The sequence below is a fragment of the Bactrocera dorsalis genome, chromosome 6 (genome assembly GCF_023373825.1).
Source record: "Bactrocera dorsalis isolate Fly_Bdor chromosome 6, ASM2337382v1, whole genome shotgun sequence".
Lineage (NCBI taxonomy): Eukaryota > Metazoa > Arthropoda > Insecta > Diptera > Tephritidae > Bactrocera > Bactrocera dorsalis.
The window spans coordinates 21,172,035-21,177,903 of NC_064308.1; positions in this window are offsets into that span (position 1 = coordinate 21,172,035).

Genomic DNA, 5,869 nt, shown 5'->3' on the forward strand with positions numbered 1-5,869 from the left:
CCTTATTTTTCCCCATCAAAATTGTTTCGTCGAATTTTACATCGCGTTTAACAATTACTTTTCGCGTTTTTGTATCAAAGAGGCGATATGCTTTCGATGCACTGTCGTACCCTACCATGATGTACTCGTCGCCTTTTTGCTGAAATTTGCTATGCTGCGATTTGTTCAAGGCTATCGCAAGACATCCAAACACTTTGAAATGCTTTACCACAGGCTTTCGTTCAACCCATATTTCGTATGGAGTAACACCATCCAGCGCTTTAGATGGCGACCGATTTCGAATGTACACGGCACAATTTATTGCCTCTGCCCAGTAACTCTCACTCAGCCCTGAATGTACCAGCATACAACGCGCCATCTCTACCAGCGTTCTGTTAGCACGTTCTGCCACACCATTCTGCTGTGGAGTATATGGGACTGTGAGCTGGTGCCTTATGCCACATTCACCCAAAAATCTTTCAAAATTATTATTAACATATTCACGGCCATTATCCGTGCGTAATGTTTTTATTTTGTTACCGGTTTGTAACTCGACCATTGCTTTAAATAATTTAAAGTTTTCAAACACTTGGTCTTTTGTTTTCAAAAAATATACAAACACCGACCTCGATTTATCGTCTATAAAGGTCAGAAAATATCGTGACCCACCGTGCGATTGCGTACTAAACGGACCACAAACATCCGAATGCACCAAGTCTAAAATGTTTTTTGCACGATTTTCTGAAGCCACAAACGGTTGAGAACATATTTTGCTCTTAACGCATGACACACACACAATATCGTTTGCATTTGATATCGAATCTATTCCATTCACAATGTTTTTATTTGAAAGTTCACTTAGGCTTCGAAAATTAATATGCCCATATCTATTATGCCACATTACAGTATTTTCGGCTCTAGTTAAATTACACGACTGTATTTTGTCTCGTATTACATACAAACTATTTTCTTTATTTGCTTTAAATATAATAGAATTGTCTTCTTTATCTCGCACTACTGCACAACCATTTTCGAATGTTGCTTTAAACCCTTTCTCATCAATTTTTGGTATTGATATAAAGTTCATTTGCAAATCTGGTACATACAAACATTTCGTCAGTTTAAAATTCCAACCAGACGTTTTTACAACAACGTCGCCAATGCCTTTGGCATCAACGGAGTATTTTCCTGCTAATTCTATTCTTTCGCTATGCTCGTTCATTCGCACAAATAAGTGTTCATCTGTACACATATGCGACGTCGCGCCGCTGTCGATACACCAAACGTTAGAATTCTGCTGCTGCCGCTTTGCCTCCGCAAAAATTGCTAACGATTTCTCCTTTGCCTTCTCTTCTCTGCACTGTGCCGCATAATGCCCCTTCTTACCGCAGTTGAAGCATTTGAAGTTGCGCTTCGCTTTGCTCCTACTGTGTTCGGTTTGCGCACTCGTTCTTTCTCCATCGCTGCGATTGTTACTAAGCGTTTTGGTTTCGTTGTATTTCTTTGAATTTGCGCGTGCAGCGCATGCTTGTGTGTTTTCGAAACCGTTATGGCTCGCGTCTGTACAGTTGTCTCTGCGACGCTCGCCTTCTTCCGTTACTTTTATTTTCAACGCGTCCAATTTTGGCAAATTATCCCTTGCTTCCAATGCTACTACAAGGTTCTCGTAACTTCCAGGTAAGCTTGCCAACAGCATGATTACCAATAGCTCTTCTTGTAACTCGATGGTTACTTCTGCCAACTCGTCGACAATTTTTGAAAATGTATTCATATGCTCGCGCACATCTTCGCCCTCAGACATTCGTAGACCAATCAGCCTCTTAACCAGTGAGACTTTTCGTACGGGACCACTTGATTTGTTTAAATCTTTTAGCGCTCTCCACACTTGTGGCGCTGTTGTACACTTTTTTATATGATTAAGGCTGGTTGCTTTTACACACAACATTATAGTTGCGATCGCTTTATTGTTTTTTACCAACCATTCTGCCCTATTCTCCGCTGTTTCCTTTAACTCTTCGGAAACCACTGGCCACAAATCTTGATGCACAAGAACACTACGCATTTGCAGACACCAAGTGTCATAATTGCTTGCGTCTAGTTTTTCGATGTTGAAATTCATTTTTTCAGTCATTACTACACTTACGATTTTTCGCAAAAAACTGTTCACGGTTTGCTTAATTTATTTCGCGGCACTATTTGTAACGTTTTACAATTATCCGCGTTGTTACTGCCCAGCCTGCGTTTGGCCTGGGCCCATAACCTGTTGACGAAATAAATTGAAAGCCGACGATGTTTGTTCAACGATGTTTATTCAACGACAGTTTATTAGCAATTGATTTGTATAGACAGAGTTTCGGTATTCAATAAAATAGAAAAGTACTGACTTAGAATATTCGAACATACGAGTGTTGCCAGAGTTTATATTATATATTCAACAGTTATCTTGATTGTAGGCAGCAGCCATTGAAACCTGAAGAAGCCGATTAGCATGAAACGGATGAATTCATTAGACGAAAACAATATTCCTTGGATTCACATCACATTCGTCACCAGAAGATCTATGTATATATTTGATCAAGGACTGTTAACTCGTTTTAGATTATTTAATTTATTAGCATATGTATTTCTCAGTTATATAACTCTCTTTATTCCAACGAAATTAAACAAATTTTATTAACGTTATAAATATTTTTAATAATTTATTTTTTAATCTTTAAGTTTTGCATATTCCACACCACCCCTGAGGTTTGCAATAAGGCGCGTTACCGACTTTTTTTAGGTGTTCGGTTCCCCGGTAGGCCTATTTTCACCATTACGACTTAAAATAAACATAATTAATAATTTACATAAAAATTTAAATATAAATATTGCACAAAATGTTTAATAAGCTCCCACAATAGATGCATCAAAAATCCTATAACTCTATTAAATATATTAAAATACAGAAACTAACTTTAAAAGGGGGAGGTAGTTACCTATGTGAAATGCACAAAAATTTTATGTGCCGAAAATGAGGGCTGGCTGCCTGCTTATTAAAAATTCTTAAAGAAAAATATGTCCTAATTCTAATAAAAAGGAATTTTAAAACGTCGGGTTGTGAGTTTTCGCAGCAATAAAAAGGCTCTACATCTCCCATCATACTATGTAATTTTTTTGAAAATCCTACAAGATGACAACAAGAATCAAAATTGTCATTCAATATAGCATCAAGTTTTTTCAAAAAATCTATGAAGGGTTCAGGAGCTTTTACCAGATTTGACGAATCGTACACTTTTTCTTTTGTAAAAGTGAATGCGTCTTCAGGGATCTGGTCTTTTTCAAAAAGTGGCAAAGGTTGGGAACAATTATGCAATTTAAAATATTCATAATACATATAACCACAAAAATATGCAAATGAATTTCGCTGTAGGAAATCGCTTTCAATTACATCGATTTCGATACAATTCCTAACATTATAGGGGCTATCTAAGAACGGTCTTGGCAAACCTTGAAATGTCTGCCAAGAACTATCCTGAATCAAAGGGTCATTACATACCCTTTCAAGGGTATTGAAAGAAAATATCTCTAAATCTCTACCCTGCAGAGATTCACAATTGCCACGTGTCACAAATTTGACATGTCTAAGGCCCCAAGATTGGCGGAAAAGGTCAGAAAACATAGAAGGAGTTGTTCTGGCGTTTAATCCTCCCCCTTTCCTAATCTGTCCGAAGTAGTGTTCCAGTTCGTCTTGGCAAAGTCTTCTTGTCTTAATATATTCAAATCCCTCCCGGGACAATATGCGCCACAATCGTCTTAAACTGCGAATGTTAAGAAACCAACCTCTAATGAACGAAAATGTATTTGTGATATCTCGACCAAACATATCACAAACAGTGATAGAGTTAAGTGCTTCTTCGGCTTCTACTAAAAAATTCATTTGATCTAAGCTGCCCGAAAAGGGTTCACCATATTTTTTCAATGTTCCGAGGTATTTACTATTAAAAATATTGAAAAGTTGGTCGAAAAACAATACAAACTCCGCGGTATTTAAAAAAGTTTGGGACAGAGATGTATTTAAGTGACCCGTTGTATACATGGCTAACATTGCGCTAGCAATTGTATTGCTAAAGACTTGGGCAGCTAAACGTACATTCATTTTTTGAAAAGTACTGGGCTTTAAATGTGCGGAAGTCAATTTTGGCGCACATCGAATATCACGATGTGAATCCTGTTGATGGAAATGAACTATATCTTTCCAATCTACAGGATGCCCACGAAATTGTACATGGTTTTTGAAGTTTTCAATACAATTTCTCGTACTCTTTAACAGGTGAGGAGAATCATAAAAGAACACGATTTCTTCACCGTTAACTTCAAAATAGGGCCTATCATCTGTAATCCCCACTACCTTAGCAAAATTAACAAAATTGGATCCTTGATCACAGACTAATTGACAGGTATGAAGACCTATTCCCTGGAGTTTCTCAATCACTTCAAAAACATACTTCCGAACCACATCCCCTTTACAAGAATTATGGACGAAAAAGTATGCAACTGGTTGAGACCAGGAGTTGCCTCCAATGCCTTGAGCCATTACTGTAAAAACACTGTTGGCTATCCTGGACGTGCGATTTTCATCCCCATAGTCCTCCAATCCTACTATAAAATCCCTATACCTATCATATTTCAAATGAGTTTTCAATGACATTTCATCACAACACAATGAAATGTATTTCTCCTCATTACTAAAGCCTCGGCTACGCAACTCCAGGGACTTAATGCTGCAAAATGAGCATCCAGGATTTTATAAATTTTGAAAGGGTGGTTGTAGAAGGCCAATGAAAAAGGGGTCGCAAATATCTATAGGCCAAAGGAGATGTGAATTTTACTCCAAGGGCTATAGTCTTCATATTTTTGCTATATCTGCGACCTGAAGGGCTGCGAGAAGTATTTTTTACACTATTTCGGACACATATTGCGAGATGCGGTGGTAATTTGCCACAAATCTCATCAATTTGGGGATGGATATTGTTTTGATTAATTAAATAATCTTTTTGGGCTTTTAGCTCTAATATCTCCTGCTCTTTTTCTTTGATTAACTTCATTAATAATGAAATTTGATTCATCGCACTGTCAAGTTGTTCTTGGCAATTTCGATGACTGAAGGATCCATCGCAGAGATATGATTCGGTTTGGGTCCCCTGACATCGAACCCCAAAAGGAATCACTTCTGCCCTAGCTTTTTCTGTTTCCCTAAAATAATCAAAACCCTCCTCCTGAGCAGCAAAATCCTCAGGCCCTAATCGAATTACCCCGTCATCTGCGTCCGTCTGTTCGACTAAGCTACCTATTCCAACCCCTAAATTATTTTTTGTAATTCCATCTACTGTGGGTGCGTACAAATTACTATCGGGGACTGCCCCTTTACTTAGCTTTAATTTGTTCCTCATCCGGAACGAGAAATGGCGCTGGCAGGCGAATAGCTCTTTTTTTGGGGTGTCTGTTACCCCCAAAAGTTGCATCCATTTTCCTCGTCTATAAAAATTTTCATAAATTTAAGAAAAGAATATGCAAGCAAAATGGTTAGTATAAAACAAATAAATCTTGGTTAGTTTTTTTTTTTTAATAAAAATTAAAATGGTGCAAAAAAAATTAAAACGCATGAAAAGCATTAAATTGGTTAGTTTTTTAAAATAAAAATTTAAATGGTGCAAAAAAAACTTAAAACGCATGAAAAGCATTAAATAAATGCATGAAGTGAACCAACCTTTTTAGAGGCATCATTTAAAACATCGCCGAAATTTTTAATAAACTATTTATAAGTTTATTTTCATACAAAAAAACTTATCTTTTAAAAACTATCATATTATCTATGACTAATTTTTAAGGTTTAACAAAATGAATTACCTTA